The 19,226-nt window shown below is 40.0% G+C and overlaps 1 long non-coding RNA gene across 1 annotated transcript; it reads left to right on the forward strand.

Annotated features, from left to right (window-relative positions):
- Positions 1 to 3,529: 3,529 nt before the first annotated feature.
- Positions 3,530 to 18,606, forward strand: LOC308610696. The gene is made up of 2 exons (XR_014014614.1): positions 3,530 to 3,701; positions 18,336 to 18,606. It is a non-coding gene; the product is annotated as an uncharacterized lncRNA (long non-coding RNA).
- The last annotated feature ends 620 nt before the right edge of the window (positions 18,607 to 19,226 follow it).

The following is a 19,226-nucleotide window of genomic DNA, read 5'->3' on the forward strand; positions in this document are numbered from 1 at the left end:
GCAGACAAGCCTCCGGCTGGTGAGTGCCGGTCAGCACCCATCCTCTGTGCGGGAATCTCTCCGCTTTGCCCTCCGCACCCCTGTTGCTGTGCTCTCTTCCGCTACTCCCAAGCTTTCCCCCTCTGCCACCTGCAGTCTCTGCCCTTGAAGGGGCTTCCTAGTGTGTGGAAACCTTTCCTGCCTCACAGCTGCCTCCCACTGGTGCAGGTCCCGTCCCTATCCTTTTGTCTCTGTTTATTCTTTTTTCTTTTGCCCTACCCAGAGTGCATGGGGAGTTTCTTGCCTTTTGGGGGGTCTGAGGTCTTCTGCCAGCGTTCAGAATGTGGTCTGTAGGAGCTGTTCCACGTGTAGATGTATTTCTGGTGTATCTGTGGGGAGGAAGGTGATCTCCGTGTCTTACTCTTCCGCCATCTTCCCCCAGGCCCCTAAGGAGTTTTATTAGCAAGTAATCAAGATGTTTTTTCACAAGGCTCCCGATTAGCTGTTGGTATACTAAGAGTGAATCAGAGTTAGCGTAGTTTCTGATTTCTTTACATTGTCTATGTGGATGATCATATTTTTACTGCTGGGGGTGGCGGTGGTGGGGAGTGAGGGAATGTTGCTTTCCTGCTCCTGATGTTTCAGTCCTGTCAAGAGAGCTCGTAGGGTCCTATCAGCGCTGCTTCTTTACTGACTCTGCCCCAGGGTGATCAAGTGATTTATATAGAAAGCTTGAAAAGAATTAAGTGAGCATGCTTGCCTTGACTAATTCTGTTCTCTCCCTTGAGAGTGTGAGTGTCTTCTGTTTCTCTCATTCTGTGTATTACTAGTTAGTAAATCTGCCCAATTCTGCGGTTCAGTTATGTGATCATTTCATTCAAACTGGATTCTCAAGCCAGGGTTATCAAGAGTAACAGGAATATTCGGCCCTCCATCTTTTCTCTTTTCTCTTATTTCCTAATTTATTCCAAACCAAATGGAATTAAGGCATTGTACTTGCTGAAAGGTAATTAGAAGTTCCTGACACTTGGTGCATTACCTGGGAACACTGAGAAATAAAAAGAAAGGAGCAGACATTTTGGAGAGGAAAATGTCCATGTGGAAAATCTTTTGTTACTGCCAAGGAAGGTAGTCTACTGCCTTGGTCTTTAATGTATGGTGGGATGTTGAAACCTTTGACTGTTTGAAAATATTTAGGTTTGTGCAGTAAACTGCTGAAGCTTAGAAAACGTTTAATGCATGCTGTATAAATGTGCCGTGCTTGCTGGGAGACTAATAAACTTGGAGGCTGAACACAATAGAAATTTACGATCTCACAGTTGTAGAGGCCAGAAGTGTGCTGTCAAGGTGTCAGCAAGGCTGCTCTCCCTACTGATGCTCTAGGGGAGATTCTACCCCTTGCCTCTTTCAGCTTCTGGTGGTTGCCAGCTTCCTTGGCTTGAGGCCACGTCACTCAGTTTTGGTCTGTGTCTTCACATCACCCCCTTTCTGTGTCTGTATCTTCTCTTTTGTGTGTCTCAAATATCCCTCTGCCCTTCTTGTATATTAAGGACAATTGTCATTCTATTTAGGACCCATCCAGCTAATATAGGATGGAAATCCCATCTCAAGATCCTTAATGACGTTTGCAAAAACGTTTTTTTTTCAAATGAGGTAACAGTCAAGGCTTAGGACATGGATATATCCTTTTGGGGGCCACCATCCAACCCACTACACCAGCCATAAGATACTTTGATTTTGGCTGATGGCTGCAGCTTATGGTGTGGGAGAGTGGCTGTTTCTTTCGAGCCACTTAAGTAAAGGTCTGATATAAAGAAAAGGGGCATTAGGGAGTTGCAGGTGACTGAGCAATACCTGGAGCGGAATGAATAAGGCACCTGGAGGGTCTTTAGTATACAGAGACCTTTACCTGGCACTTGACTTGAGAGTGTGCAGGAGTTTACAGGGCAGGAAAGTCTCAGGCAGCCGTCCACCTTGCCTTACTCTTCAGGTACAGTTTTTCCCAAGCAGGCTTGACTGAGACAAAGACTCAATTATAAGGAAAACATGTTTTATAGAACTTGTCGGCACTGACACATATGGTCTACCGTAGGCTCAAGTGACGCCCTTCACATGTGGACCCAAGCTGACACTGGATTTGTCAATTATATTGGAGAAAGAAATGTTGTCCTAAAGGCAGCCGCCTTTGGTCTAGGCAGTGAAAATGGCCATGGCGGCATAGGACTGTCAAATCTACGCCTCAGACCTGGAGGTGTAATGTCACTCGACAGAACCCATAAACAGTTCAGTACTGCAGTGTAAACAACAAGGTCATCAAAGAGGAAGGATAACGCAAGAGTCCATGTGTGACAGATGCTCAGGGCTGTGCACTGCACATGGCAAATTCATAGTGACAAATCAATGTCAAGCTAAAAGTTTCCTCCTGGTTCGAAGTTCGCAGGTCAGAAATTTCAGTTACATGGCATAGACTAATGGACATTCTAGTGAGGCTAAAACCAAAGAGACTTTCTCTTTCTCTCAAATGCCATTGAGTTTCCACTATGTTCTTTGATCAAAGTCTTTACTGGATTCCGGGAACAAAAATGTGCCTAGTTTCACTCTTCTAAGAGTGGGGGATTGGCTTGCTTTTGAGATTGTTTTTAAATTTTGGGGATAGTGCTGTAAAATCAAATTGTATCTTAGTAACTCTTTAGACTCTTTAAAAGCATGGTTCATGAGAGGGTTGATAAACTGATAAAACAGCCAAGGCCCTGAGAGACCCACACCTGTGTCAGTGACAGAAGTCCAAGCTACAGATACTGAAGGAGCCCTCAGTCCCATTCAGGCAATGAAAGCCCTGTCACTGAGAATGAACCAAATGTACATTTGGGAGGATTGTTTATGGACATTTAGGACTTCGGATTTTTAACCCACAGTAACAAGGAAACTTGATTTCAAAATTGGGATTTAATACTTTGGAACCTTAATTCATAAGAGCGTGTCATGTGTGCCCTTTTAATTTGTCTGTGAAGAATTTGATACTGGCAAAGGTGTACTTACAAATTTGCAACATTTCTATGATTTCTGAATTGTATTACTGGATGCTTTTATGTATTTAATCTTAGTTTGTCATTTGACCTCATCAAATGTCTATGGTTAGCTATGTTGTGGATGGCTGGTAGAACAAAAAGTTGTTTCTGATCATTGGATATGAGTAGCCTTGGAGTTCATTTGAATTAATGCAATTTCTCACCCATATCAGAGACTTCTGGGATGAAACTCTAAGGCATCCACCAGCAGTTCCTGGAGGCCACTCAAACGAGTAGCCCCATAAAAGTGTGAGCAGGGCTGTCCTGATAAAGGTCTATTCTTTCCTGAAGGGAGAACCATATTCCATTAATTATAGGCTTAAAAGCATCGTTGAGTGGGTTAAGAGATTGAAAACACCAGGGGAGCATTAGTGACAGTTTCCCTTCTCATTCTTACGGGTACCAGCATGTGAAGGGAATTTGATTAGTGTAACTTTTAACCTCCCTGCTCTTATGTTCACTGACACTGGCTAGGTGAGGTGACCTACCTGACGGGCAAAGTTGGGAAGAATAACTGGCCATGCTTTGCTAAGCTCTTCTTTCCTTCATCTTGGGAGTGAGTCTGGTGATAGAGAGACAGAAGTTCTCTGCTCCACTGTGGACATGCCCCTCTCACCTGGCTTTGCCTGGAACCAACTTGCTGCAACAAAGTGGGTAAGTCTGGATAACTCTAGAATTCAGTTGACAGACTCACTTGGCTATGTCATGAAGCCCCATTTTCCAACATGGGCTCTAACGGTAACAAGTGACATAATGTGTGGGCTCCAGTGCAAAATGAAAATATAGTGCCTCTTGTTCAAACTGCAAGGAAAAAGTCTTGTTGAAAGTATTTGCACTGGGGTGCATAGTGTCCTCCCCAAATTCATGTTCACCTGGAACCTGTGAATGTGCCCAAGTAAATTCTTCTTTCAGATAGAATCGAGATAAGATGACATCATACTAGATTAGGATGAGTTCTAAATGGGTTCTGTGGGTTGTTCTCTCTTCTCTTTTTCATACATGTCATCTTTTTCAGCAGACTGTTTGGCTAATATTGGGAAGTAACACGAGTAAGAAAGGATATGATAAGATTGCTTGGACATTCTTGTTTCTTAAAAAACAACACTTTCTTTCTGTGTTAGAAGTAAGTTCAGATTCAAATGGAAAGCATGGCCTCCACATCTGTTAACACCTTCACTTAGTCTTGGATGTGACCAGTAGCACAGAATTCTGGTGGAACACAGCAAGGCTCCAAATGGGTACCAAATAAGCATGTCATGGAAAGCACACCATAAGCAGGGTGAAAACTAGATGTGAATGGGGCAGCAGGAATGGTGGCAGACACACATATTGCACACGTCTCCTCTGCTCATGCGTATATTTTATTGTCCCATAAACTTTACTTACAGAACATAAGTTCAAAGATAAAATCATTAAGAATATTAAGACAGCAATATCAGAGCATGAAACCAAGCAAGTGTGGGGCCCTTCTGAGCATGGTTCATCTGGGACTTGATAAACTGGTAAAAACAGCCAAGGCTGTGAGATACCCACACCATGTCAGTGACAGGAGCCCAAGCTACAGATATTGAAGGGGCCCTCAATACCACTCAGGCACTGAAAGCCCTGTCACTGAGAATGAACCAAAATATAAATTTAGGAGGATAATTTATGGAGACTTAGGACTGGATTTTTAACCCACAATAACAAGAAAACTTCATTTCAAAAGAAAGTGTGAGGTCTTCAAGTTTGCTTTCGTTATTGAGGGTCCTTTGTGGTTACATATCAATTTTGGAGTGGTTTCTTCTATTTCTGCAAAAACAGGGGATTTTGATAGGCATTGCATTAAATCTGTAGATAGCTTTGTGTAACATGGACATTTTAACAATAGTTCATGAACATGGGATGTCTTTCCATTTATTTATGTCTTCCTTAATTTCTCTCAATACTGCTGTAGTTTTCAGTGTACAAGTGTTTCATGTCTTTGGTTAAGCTTATTGCTAAGTATTTTATCCTTTTAGATGGTATTGTAAATGGAATTGTTCTCCTAATTTCTTTTTCAGATTGTTCATTGTTAATGTACAGAAATGCAAGTGATGTGTGTATGTTGATTTCATATTCTGCAAACAAACTTTGCTAAGTTTATTCTAATACATTTTTTGTTCTAATAATTTTTTGTGAAATATTTAGCACTTTCTACATCTTTTTCAATCGTTTCCCTTTCAGCCTAAATGTATCCTTAAATCTAGGGGCCATTTTGACCTCCATCTTAGGCTTTCATCTTATTTCTCAACTTATTCAGTCTTAGTTATTGAGTGTTCTCCTTATTGTTTGCCACTTTGGAGAATCCAACAAAATGTTCTACTCAAGGTGAGACGTCTTTTCTCTTCCGCCTCTGAACCTGAATATCACTTATTACTTACTTCATTCTCTTAGCACTTAGCATTCGAAGTTTAATGGGTGATCTTTCTTAAAGGAGGCCAATATGCTCACCGAATTCAAGACCTCTGGTGAGTTGTGTCAAGTGTATAGGAATCATATTAACTTGTTGGCTGTTAGCACCCCTGGAAACATTTCTAAAGTGGCCTTTGACATTGATATTCAGGTATATTGAGCACCACATTAAAGAGTTTAACAGAATAAGAGTAGGCTGGTCTTTCCTAAAGCAGAGTTTATTCAAGGGTGACCTTTTCGTAACCTGCATCAGGCTCATCCGCATTGAGTCATTGAGTGCCCTCAACCCCCCTAAACTGTAAACTTTTTTTTTTCTTTTTCTTTTTTGTGGTACGCGGGCCTCTCACTGTTGTGGCCTCTCCTGTTGCGGAGCACAGGCTCCAGACGCGCAGCACAGGCTCCAGACATGCAGGCTCAGCGGCCATGGCTCGCGGGCCCAGCCGCTCCGCGGCATGTGGGATCCTCCCGGACCGGGGCACAAACCCGTGTCCCCTGCATCAGCAGGCGGACTCTCAACCACTGTGCCACCAGGGAAGCCCCTGTAAACTTCTTATACACAAGAATTATGTTTTATAGCTCTTGTTCCCCTTCCCTATACCTAAACATACCTGGAATAGAAGGTGCCTCTACGAACAGGTGTTGCTTTAGTTTAAACTACATTAAGTACATGTATATGTTCATTTCCCTCTGGGAAAGGAGGCTACTTTCCACAGGATTCAAATATCAAGCCTTTAAACTTCCTTGAACCCATAGATATATAAATAGTTGCATAACTATCCTCCCTCTATACAACTCTAAGATGATCATATCAAAGTATGGTCATTAATTGTTTTTAATTGCAAACAGATAATAAGCAAAGTGTAAGGAATTTCTTCCACCAAAGTAAAGGCCGAAGTTCAAAAAGTCAAATTAATATGGGATTTGTTACTATTCTAAATAGTAAAGAACACTGACAAGAAATAGCACAGTGCTGGTTGCTATTATCATCTTTTCATTTTCCATGACTGTTGTTTATATTATCTTCATGGGATTTCACTGAAATTATCAAGGTTTTTTAATAGTCACTAAAAAACAAAATGCCTTGAAATGCCAATACAAAGAAAAATGAGTCAGAACATGAAAAAGTGTTTTAGACAAGTTGACGACATATATTCTTTGCTCATTTCTCTTTTTGAGACAACTTCCATCTTCTTCACACCCACATGTACAATACACTGAATAAAATACAACCCCATCACTCGATGGTGATAAGAAAAGGAAAGATAAGCCGGTTCCAGAAAATCCCTCTATTCCTAGTATCTTGTTGCATCTGGCAAAAAAGAGCATTTTGAAATATTGTCTAAAGTTTTGTATTTTATTTTATAATAATTTACTTATTTATCTCAATGTAAATATTAAAAACGCATGAGAAATATGTTAACATTCGGCATTTGACTATTCTTATCTACTTCCTTAATGTTTCCTTTGCCTCCTATGATGATCTTTTGGGATAGACAGCACATACCACTCTCATACTCCCCAGACTCTACAGCCCCATACACATGCAAAATAGCTTGTGTGGGGATGTGTTAACATACACTTGGTTGAGGCAGGAAGGCTGTAGAGTACATCGTTTCTACACCTCAACATTTTAAGAGTTTTTGGAAAGTAACCCTAGTTTGAGTGCAAGTTCCATCGATTTATCAAATGCATTTCAGGTATACCTAGGTATGTCCAGTCAAATGGTAAGGCTATATCACTGGGAGACTATTTACATGAGCAAGTGAAAAGAAATCAGTGAAAGAATATATTATAACCGAGAGTCAGATATAATAGGTCAATCAAATAGGATGTAGATCCCAGGAACATATCCACACATATAAGGACAATTGATTTTTCAACAGAGGTGCAAAGCCAATTTTGAGGAGAAAGGATAGTCTTCTTGACAAATGGTGCTGGAAGCATGTAGTACATGGATATAGTGCCTAGTTCACCATATGCAAAAGTATGACCTTTGATCCCTACTTCACACCATATAAAGAATTAACTAAATGTAGATCAAAACATAAATCTCTAAAACTTGGACACAATCTTTTTGACCTTGGGTTAAGCAAAGATTTCCTAGAGATGACACCAAAAACAAGATCCATAAAAGAAAAAAAGTAATAAATTGGGTTTCATCTTTGGAAGCCATTATTAATAAAAGAAAAGCCACAGGTTGGAAGAAAATATTTACAAATTATACCCCTGAAAAGACTTGTGCCTCTAACACGTAGAGAACTCTCAAAACTCAGTAATTAGAAAAAAATTTTTAAATTAACAATATGGGTAAGAATATTTAAAAAGAGATCCTGCCAAGGAGGTGTACGGACGCAAATAAGCACATGACGTTGCTCAATGTAATCCATTATTAGCTCTATGGAAATGAACGCCCCAGGAGATACCACTACACACCTACTGAATGGCTAAACTTAGAAAAGTCCAAGCACACCGAGTACTGGTGAGGCAGTGTAGGAACTGCGCGGCTTTTACATGCTAGTGGGAGGGCAAGAGTGCAGTCACTTCAGTCCGCAGTTTGGCCGTTTCTTCATAAGGTGAACGTACACCTACCGTATGACCCAGCCTTTCTGCACCCGGATATTTACGCAAGAAAAAGGAAAGCATATGTGCACACAAAGACTTGTACATGGATCATCATAGCATCTTTATTTCTAATAGACAGAATTGAAACAACCTCGAGCACCCATCAACAAGAGGATGAATAAATATACTGTGGTATACCCATACAGTGAAACACTATTCAGCAAAACAAAGTGATAAACTATTGACACCCACCAAAACATGAATTACTCTCCAAATAATTACATTGAGTGAAAGAAGCCAGATAAAAGAGTCCTCAGTGTGTGAATCCCTTTATCTAAATTTCTAGAAAAATGCAAACACGTCTCTAATGAAAGAAAGCATATCAGTGCTCACTTGGGGATGTGGAGGGCTGGAATGTGAGGGGAAAAAAGGGGCTTTATGAATGAGGCATAAACACTTGCAAGTGATGGATATGTTCCTTTTCTTGATTGTGTTGGCAGTTCCATGGGTATATGCATATTTCAGAATTTAAATTGTGTTTTTAAGTATGTGCAGTGTACTGTGTCCGTTCTATTTAAGAGAGCCATTAAAAAAAGACTAAGAACAGACGTTTGTCTCAACGAATAAATGTAACAAAGAACAGAAAAGTCAACTACAGTATGATCTCTGTCAGTTGAATTTTCCTGTAGTTTATTTCCTCAAAAAATATATCCCAGTTCTTAAAAGAGATGGGACTCTTAATAAGTGGTTAAAAAAACCCAGCAAAGCCATCAGCAGGGTGAGCTCCGGCTACTTTTCAATTGTGAGACACTAGGTGCACAGTGCAGACATGCTAGGGTGTTTGTTCTTCCTGCCCAATATTTTAGAGAGGATATGAAACACCCCCGTTAAATGCCTGCAAGTGATGCCCAGAGTGGAGTTTGGAGAATGATGGCTGTGATGTTTAATATGGTTGTGCCTTTGTAAAGAATCTCACTCAGAATTTCCAGGGTAATTTTGGAGTCCATTTTTTTTGTGTTTTTTGGATGATATATATGTAACTCACCTGAAGAATATACCCACGTAGACTTGAAGTTAGGGACCAGCTGGTGTAAATCTGTGTGGTTATCTCCTGACCTAACCTTTTAGCTTCTTTTTGCTCCTTGATTGTAGTTAAGCTTCATCTTGCCTCAGGGACTTTGTATTCGCTGTTCCCATGTTTTGGAAATATTATTTCCAGAAAAATTTTCCATAACTGATTCCTTTCTATTCTTTGGCACTCATCTCTTAAAGATATTTTTTCCTTGATTGTCCTACTAGCCTAACTCAGTCCCAATTTAACAGATTACCTTACTTCTTTCACAGAATAATAATCAAACCAAATATTATCTTTGGTGTCTCTTTGTATTTAGATGAACTTCTTCCCAAAGAACTCAAGCCCCCCAGTGACAGAGGTTGTTACCTTTCTTATCCCTTATTCTGGGTCTTAGAACTGTGTCTGGCATGTAGTAATCACTCGAGGTCTGTTGACTGTGTAAAGAATATGTGAGTAGATGAACAGATTTGGAGTTATTTGAGGTCGCTCTTAAAGATGGCTCGTGTTGGTGATTAAATTAAAGTTGTAGGTTTTAGAGTTGGAAGTGATCTTGCTGAGTCTCACAGTTAGGGCAAAACTCTCCCTACTGTAGCATCCCTGACAGATGATCAAGTCTGAGCTTGAATAACTGTATATGAAAGATCCTAACCAGGGCACCCTCCTAGCTCTGCCAGGTCAGATAGAATTTTGGACTATTCTCTTTCTCTCTCTTGTAGACAGCCACTGTCATTTGGTAAGCCATAAGCCTTCCATTGCTTTGACTGTGGTTAGTGTGTTTGCTGGATTTCTAAAATATATTTTTAGTGTTTACTTGTTTAGATTGAAAAGATTGGGCTATATTTTTAAAAGTTGATCCCACCATTTTGGAAGGCCTTTTAAGTTGTGATATTGCATGCAAGAGTGCTAACGGAATTCTGGACTCCATATTTTCATTTTTACCTTTTTTTTTTTTCTCAGACTTTGAACTAACAATGACTAAGAATGAGAGGCACTCAGACCCGAATATTTTTTCCCTTGTCAGGCACAGAGAATATGGGAAAGAATGAAATTGGGAAATTGTTTTGCTCCTCTTCCTTTCCTCCTTTTCGGTCAGTTACCTTAGTCGTCCACCTCACTTTGTATTTCTAGCCTGGCTTCAGAAGACCTGAATTTGATGAACTACACACTGATGGAGTAGTAGATTGCTAGAAGGAATGGCGGCTTCACAGAATTATTTTCAAGAAGGATGGTCCAGCCAATTTCCTCACTTCCATTGTGAAAGGAGTTCCGTATTCCTAAGAAAATGGACCTATGTCCGACTGACACAGAAGATGGAGATTTATCCCAGTGCATGTATATATGTATATCTATTAAATTTATGTATATATATATAATGCCTAATGGAAACATCTCAGATGTTCTCTTTGGTATTTTCCTTTAATTTTACTTATAAAATTGTGACCATTTTTTAACTCAAAAGAGGAGAACCTTAAAAATTAATTAAGAAGACATCCTCAGTAGTCTAAGGTTCAGAGTGACTTGGCAGAGAAAATTGCTGAATGGTTAGATAATAGTGCTGGTATGCTTGGCTATTGTAACACTTTACATTTGAGTTTCTCTTCCTTGAAATTACAAGAACTATATGACTCAAGAGAAAGATTGATAATTAGGAATATTCTGCTTGCTTTTTTTTTTTTATTATTGTTTTTGTTGTCGCAGTACACGGGGCTCTCACTGCTGCGGCCTCTCCCGTTGCGGAGCACAGGCTCCGGACGCGCAGGCCCAGCGGCCGTGGCCCACGGGCCCAGCCGCTCCGCGGCATGTGGGATCCTCCCGGACTGGGGCACGAACCCGTGTCCCCTGCATCGGCAGGCAGACTCCCAACCACTGTGCCACCAGGGAAGCCCCTCTGCTTGCTTTTTATATAGCGTATTGAAGAACATTTTAATTATTTGGAGGTCATAGGAAGGAACCTTCATGATCTAAGTTTTGAACAAGTAGTGTTGCAACACAGCTATGACTTAAAAAGGAAATTTGAAATGACCTATTTCTTTTGGCATCTCAATCCAGATATCTGTCAGTAAAATGAGTCACTTTTCAGTCAAATGGGTGGTCAGCAATATAATTTTTTATTGGGAAGCTGAAAGACACCATTGCCAAGCAGAGCACCTGCAGTGTTCACATCTATATTTGAGCATCTTTCGTTTTCCCAAGGGGTGCAAGTGAAGAGAAGGCAGGCAGAGAAATGCACTTGAATAAAGCTTTTCAAGATGGATAGAACAGAGAGCATTCCCAGAGGCGGGTCAAGTTCAACCCAAGAACAACTCTCTCAGTGCTTTCACAACTAGGTAAAATACAAGACCAGTAGTAACTCAGCTCTCAAATCAGTGGTGAAATCCAGCAGAAGGTTGTTAATATTGATATGGTTAACATACATCAAATAGGATTACTGAATTTTCTGAATCCAACTGAACTCCCAGGATTGTTTGGTTTCAAAGGCTGTTGGGCTCAAGACGCATTTGGTTTTAAATAATCCTTCCTAAAATGTTCAGCTTTCAGTCTAATATGATTGAAACCCAGCTTGAGTGTGTCTTATAATACACTGGACTGGAAAGACTATGGGCACTGAATTATTCAAAACATGGCAGGTGAAGGAGTGATATGTGGGGAGGATGTGATCATAGAAATGAGTGAGACTTGATATGTCTTGTTATCTCATTTGATTTACCTGTTAGAACTCTTCCAAATATTAGAGGAAAGAAATCAATATCAATTTTCACCTGTCACGTTCCACACTTCAATGATGAATGAATGTCAAATTTGACCACAGTTTTCTGTACCACCTGCTCTGAAATAATATTTCTGGGCCTTTATTAAAAATGTAAAATTTTCATTGAATTTCCAAATATGATTCTGCAGTGGCTAATTCAGCTTGTTTTATTAGTAAGCAAGTTCTGATGAGTAATACTAATTTAATAAGCCTGCATGTGAGGTTAAAGTGTCAACTGTTCCTGCCGAAGGTGATGAGATATGACTGTGATGTGGTGGTAGGACACTCACCTTCCTGAACGAACCCTGCGAGCACACAGTTCTTGGGAGAAACCAGTACAAATCTGATATCATTTTGCATGTCTCCTGTAGCAGTGGAATGCACACACATACAAACATGATCATGGGTGAAAAAACACACATGCGCACCTTAGAGGCTTACATTAATTTCTGAATATAGTTCTCCGGAAAGAAAAAGCTTCACTGATGATTTGTATTTTTATAGTTTATTGTTTTATCCATACTAAAACACTTCATGAAATCACTTCCTGTTTTGTTGTCCATGGAATCCTTTCCATTTTGAGATGCTAAATATAAATCGAAATAATGATTATAGTCCTTGGCCATGAAAGACTAAGTTACAGAGAACCCGGTGACTGGAGGTCAGAGCTGCCACGGAATTATTCTCTGCTCCAGAGACCATCAGAATATCACTGTGTACCCACTTAAGGATAGAATGCTGCTATTGAGAAACGAGCTCTCTTTTATTTCTACTAAAAGGAGAGAACAGTAGGGGACCTTGGCTGCGCGAGTGTATGAGACTTTCTCTGTTTTGTACAATAAGCCAAAAACAATACATGAAATAGCCTCACGCCTTTTGTCTTTTGTACCCAGCTCCTTCCTGTATTGCTCCTGATCCATTACACTTAAATCAACAAGAGTTGCTTGAACATTTTGACAGTTATGTTCCCCATACCCTGAAGCCTTTTTAAAGGGTTACTGAGATAAAGCTATTTCAAAAATACTCCCTCCAAATTTTTTCAGGGTGGCATCAATGAAAGTAACTTAGAGGAAAAAAACTTGAGTTCCTGGCCTACCCCTCTAAGGCCAGGCAAGCATAAACCTTCATAGCAAAACCTAAGTTTGCTCCCAGTTGAGAATTTGGTTTCCACGGTCTTATATAAAAAGTATATGGAGACTTTAATTCCCTATAAGCCCTTTCCAAAGAGTGAATACAGTTCATCATTCGTAAGAGATGATGGAAGTTACAATTTTGTTGAATAGATGGAATATATATTACATATAATATACATATTTATTTTATATATATATATATAATATATATAAAGTTACTATTCAGAGTCCTAAAACGTGGATTTTTCTTACTTACCAAGAATGAACAGTAACTTGATCTCTAAACAATAAAGCACCTGGTCATAACAGAATCATAACAAATATTTGATATCAGAATGAATTCACTGTTCAGGTGTAAAGAGGGAATAGCTTCAGTTTTCCTCTTTCGGGCACCCCATTATTGCATCCTGGACAGAGGGGATTTTCTTGATTTTAATCTAAAGGAGAAATGGTCACTTTTGTTGAGATGGAAATTGACCACCTCAGTAGGCAGAGGCACTGTTTTTATTTGGCTGAATTCATGTTTCTAGTGATAATTCAAGGTGTAATAGGGTTTTCTCAGCCACTCCAAAATCTGAAAATGATAAGCATCTCACCAGAGTTTCAGGATGGCCCATTACCTATTCTGTGGAAAGGATATTCAAAACACCATGCTTCATCAATGTCTTCTTTGACTTATTAATGAATGGACAACTACTGAGTTAAGACAGTGTCTTATCCTTGCTTCAAAAAAATAAAAACAAAAAACCCCCACAAACACAAAAAAACTGTTAACAATGAAAACTTATTATGCCAGGCCTTAGTATGGCCTGACTTGGAAATTTAGTTTCAGAGGCTTTTGTGAATATACCAAGGAAAGAGGACCTAGGTGTATCTTATTCCCACAGGCCGCCAATAAATATTTGCTTAACGGACAAACAATTAATATATAGTATAGGAGAGAACCTGACAGATGCTTAACATTATTGAGTGATAGCAATGCCCAAACTCATCTGTGATCAAACACTATGCAAGTATCCTCCTAAGGATAAACTTATTACAAATAAGAAGTGAAAATTCAATTATGCAGATACTTTCAGTGTCAGCTCCGATATGCAAAAAGCATGGAAGTTGTCACTGTATCTTGTCCTTACAAGATAATGCTGTACAAAATGAAAATCAGTGACTTTTCTCAGACATGATTAATAAAACATGTAACTATGAAAGAATTTTCGAACGGTAATTATGTATGTGTATATATGTGTCTCTGAAAAATCTGTGTCAAAGAAAACTGAGGCTATCAGTATAAACTTCTTTAACTTCTATCTCTTCTTACCTTTATTTCCTCCCAAACTTACCAGTATCCATCCAGCTCGAAGGATACAAGTGATTTTTATATACTGTGCAAGGTTTTTTTCTTATTCATATGTCCGTGTTTCCCCAATTCTCTAAATTATTATCTACATCTTCAGGATCTCCTTTATTGGTTCCTTCATTTCAACATATAAAATAGAAGTCCTTCTCATTCTAAAAAATTCTTTTTTGCTGATTACTTTCTCTTTTCATCCAAACTCCTTGAGAGCAGCCTATTCCCACTGTCCTCACTAGCCCCGCCTGGCCCCGACAGGCAGCCCTACACCCTCAGTTTATTGCCATCTGGCTTTTTGTCCACCACTTCCCTGCACTGCTCTCAGGTCACTGGGGACCTAACTGCCCAAATCCAATGGACACTCACAGTCTCTGAAGGACGACGCTGGCATCTCCTTCCTCCTTCTTGAATCTCTGTCACCTCTCTCCTTCCCAGAATTCTTTCTCTGCTTATCACTTAAACGTTGTCAGGACTCACAATTCTCTGACATCTCATCCATTTTCATGATTTTAATGACTGCTGATATGTGCTGAGGACATTCAAATTTTTATCTTTCCATGTCTTCACGTGCATGTCCAGTTATCTACCAGTTTGTCTTCTGAATTCTACAGGTGCTTCAAAATTCTACATGTCCAGAACTAAAGTCTTTTCCCCACTTCAGTTCTTTATCCCCTATTTCCAAACTCAATGATACCACCACCCAACCTTAGTCACACAGATGGGGGTTCAGCCTCCGCCTCCTACTTCTTCCTTACTTCCCAAGGTCAAGTCTTGCTGGTAATTTCCTAAATACAATTAGAACTTATTTCCTCCCTTCATTTATACCTTATTTCAGACCCCTTTCTTCTTGCTATTACCTGGTCTAGAAGTTACGAAATTGCTCTTCGGTGGAACCAGTTGTTAGACATTCTATTAAAAAAGGACTCTAGGGTCAAATAGTTTTGAGGATGGCTGTGTACCATACGCCTGCTGTGACGATCCAGAATGAACATTAGCCTACAGCAGCCCCGAGAAGCTGTACAGTAAAGAAACCTGATTAACTTTACTTAAGCCAGGTTCTCCCTTCTGCCGGCCTATAAACCTTTCAGTAGGGACAGGAGAGGAGGTGGCAGCGTGAAAATCCCACTTGAAAATATAAAGCACTGCTCCTCAGAAGAGTGGGGCATAATTATCTCCAGGCTTCTTCAGATTCCTCATCCATACTGACGTCAGTGGTCTAAAATGCCACCCGAACTTGTCCTTTCCATTCTTAGCTATTTTCTGAGGAAACCAGCTCCACGCACATGGTTGGTTAAGACATGCTCTCCTCCTCCTCGCTGCCTCCTTTAGGGGCACTTGCCGCTGCCTGGGGACACTGCACTGATCCTCCAGAGCCTGTGCCTGTGGCTCTGTAACACACCCCTCGCACACTCACGGCTCTGGACTTCCGCTGTCCACTCTGCCTTGAGTATCCTTGCCTTTCACCGGCTGACTCACCAGTTTCTCACGAGTCCTTTAAGACTTAGCTTAGGGACTGCCCCTTTTGATGACTTTTCTTTGCCTCACGGCTCCCCCTCTTCTTCCACAAACACTGACTAAACGCCCTGAATATGCCCGTCACAGCAGGTCACGTGCAGGATGAGACATCTGCTGTGCGTCTTCCCCTCTCACTCCACTGCTAAAGGGCCAACACTACATCTTGCTCATTGTTTCACTCCTCTAACACTCAACCCATGACTAATGAACTAACTAGTACTGTAGTAGCCCTCTTAGTAACAATCAGGCAGGACCTTCTACAAGAAATCTGACACTCCAGCTTTTCTCTGATCTCACCTTTCACTCTGATTGAACTAAAGACTTATCTGTACATGTTTTACCAGGGAGACATAATTTAATCCAGAGATGTGTCATCACATACTCTTACATACTCTGCCGTTTAAAAATTCTGCTCACAATGGGGGAAGGAGACAGGTGTGCTTTCTGACAGCCCCACTGTTTTTGCACTTCTAGTGGTCACTGGCTTCTCTCTCAGTTCCTTCCTTAAACCCTTCTTAACAAGGGAACAGGATAACAAAGTAATTAAGAGCCTGGTTACAGCCTATGTGTGAACAGAAACATAAACAGGGACATAGAGAATAGACTAGCGGTTGCCAAGGAGGAGGGGGTGGGAGAGGGTTGGATTGGGAGTTTGGGATTAGCAGATGCAAACTGGTGTATATACAGGATGGATAAACATAAAGGTCCTACATGGGACTTCCCTGGTGGCGCAGTGGTTAAGAATACGCCTGCCAATGCAGGGGACATGGGTTCAAGCCCTGGTCCGGGAAGATCCCACATGCCAGAGAGCAACTAAGCCGGATGTCACAACTACTGAAGTCCAGGCACCTAGAGCCCGTGCTCTGCAACAAGAGAAGCCACCACAATGAGAAGCATGTGCACCTCAACTAGAGGAAGCCCGCGTGCAGCAACAGAGGCCAAACACAGCCAAAAATAAATACATACATGCATTTATTTTTAAAAAGTGCATGTATTTAAAAAAACCCCAAAAAGTTCCTACTGTAGAGCACAGGGAACTATATTCTATATCCTGTGATAAACCGTAATGGAAAAGAATATGAAAAAGAATGTACAGAAATGTGTAACTGAGTCACTTTCCTGTACAGCAGTAATTAACACAACACTGTAATTCAAGTGTATGTCAATAAAAAATAAAATTTAAAAAAATTGCCAGAAAAATAGTCACGTAAGGGGAACTTCCCTGGTGGTCCAGTGGTTAAGACTTTGCCTTCCAATGGAGTGGGTGAGGGTTCAATCCCTGGTCGGGGAGCTAAGATCCCACATGCCTTGAGGCCAAAAAACCAAAATATAAAACAGAAGCAATACTGTAACAAATGCAATAAACACTTTAAAAATGGTTGACAGCATAAAAAATCTTTAAAGAAAAAATTCACATAAATCAGAAACAAATGAAAGATAATAAAGTCCATACATTAAAAAAAAAAAAAAAGAGCATGGGTTCGGGTCACATTGCAACTTCCCACTTACTTATAGCTGTGTAATTCTGGGCAACTCACATAATGTCTCCTCAGACCGTTCATCTATAAAATGGGGATGGTAAGAGTTCCCTACCTCAGAGCGTTGCTGTAATCCATAAACACGGTTAAGTGCCTTGGTAAATGTTTGAGGCTCTCTGGTTATTATGAATTAAAATATGTCAATGGCTTCTGGCCGTGTGATTTATATAATAGTTTGATGTTTAACCAAATGGTAAAACTATTCCATTTATTATTCCCATCTCTTTTTAACCCTTAGCCTGCTTTGTTGTTTATGTTTGCTCCCACCACAGAGTGCTAGTTCCAGGAGAGTAAAGGCTTTATTTTGTTCACTGCTGAAAGCAACAGCACCCAGAAAAGTACTGTACATATGAAGCCCTCAGTAAACACTAGCTGAATGAATGGTGCAAAGTGTTACAAGGAAAAGTACACCCAAACTTTCATTATAATAAAAAGTATAGATAAAAAAATCTTTCTCTAATGGCTTCCAGTCAAGTAACTGAAAACACCATATGCTATAATAATAACATAAGTAATTTATGAAAATTTGAAGGCAAAAACATAATTTTAAAAGATTTAGACCTACGTTAGGTGTGATAGAGTATGGATGCTTTCTTGAAATTCACAATCAGATCCAAGAGTATCACTTTCAGACTGTTCTAGTACACTGAGTTTACTTTTAGTTGTCTTTGATGACACAGTCACTATTCTACTCTCTTTCTTAACAGAAATGTGTTTTCTCGAAGACTCACTTTTAATTGGTTTATTAACCAAAGAATTATTTTGCCCAATTCCTTTGCTTTTCTGCTTTACAGGTGAGTCAGAGCAGGAATGCAGGTCCTTCCCAGGTTGTTTCTTAGCAGAGTATTTTTTGGTCTATTCACCTGCTTTGCTCATTTTCTCTGAAGAAGACCTGCTATTTCTAGATAATTCCTCTTCTTTTCTTTGACTTCCAGTTCCAGAAATGACGTCTGCTGAAGGAGAATATGTTCTAGCAATGAAATCTTCAAAAGACTCCTGCCGCTGCTCTGTGACTGGGACCCCCAGGTTGTCTTTGGAAGTTTCTAAGGCCTCCTGAGTAGACGCTGGGACACGGAAGGAGTCGAGAGGCAAAGGAATCCTAGCATCACCTGTAATTTTCGGAAAGTGGAGGGGAAGACAAAAGACAAGACAAAAATTCAGTGATGAACAAAGCCAACCATTAAAAAGTAGAGTTCAAAACTTCAATGTTACTCTGTAATCTTATTATTAACACAGTCAATTGATTAATCAGAAGATTTCAGAGCCAGTTTTTTTTGTAATTATATCTTGCCAAGTGATTCTCAGCTTAACCTAGCTATAACCAAGGCTATGTCCGCTACGTTTTCAGACTTTGGTGATTGGGGTAGTTATTACCCATTTCCTTTCCCTCACTAAAAATAAAACCCTATTCTGTAAGATAATTAATGTCTTTTCTATCCTCCAGGCACATGTAAACCGTATATAGTTTGTGACCAGACTGTGTTCTCAAGCTGTCAGTTCCCAAGACCACTCTGAGATTGGCTGATGGGGGCTCCAAGTAAGGCTAGAGGAAAAGCTGACAGGTTTTCCCCTCCCATTCCCATAACCAGGTGATTCACTCTAATATGTTACCTATTAGCTATGTCTGGATTACTTATTTTAAAAATTATATCAGTATGTGTACCTTCATTAGTGTTCCTTCATTGTAAGCTGACTGCATACAAATATAAACCTAGATAAAATATGAACAGAACAGACATTTATACAATTTAAAATCTGGAATATTTTCTCTAATGTCTTCTTTCTTCATTAAGGATAGTTTGCTTTAACTCATAAATTTTCTCAAG

Source organism: Mesoplodon bidens (assembly GCF_964165515.1).
Source record: "Mesoplodon bidens genome assembly, contig: HAP1_SCAFFOLD_205, whole genome shotgun sequence".
NCBI classification, from domain to species: Eukaryota; Metazoa; Chordata; class Mammalia; order Artiodactyla; family Ziphiidae; genus Mesoplodon; species Mesoplodon bidens.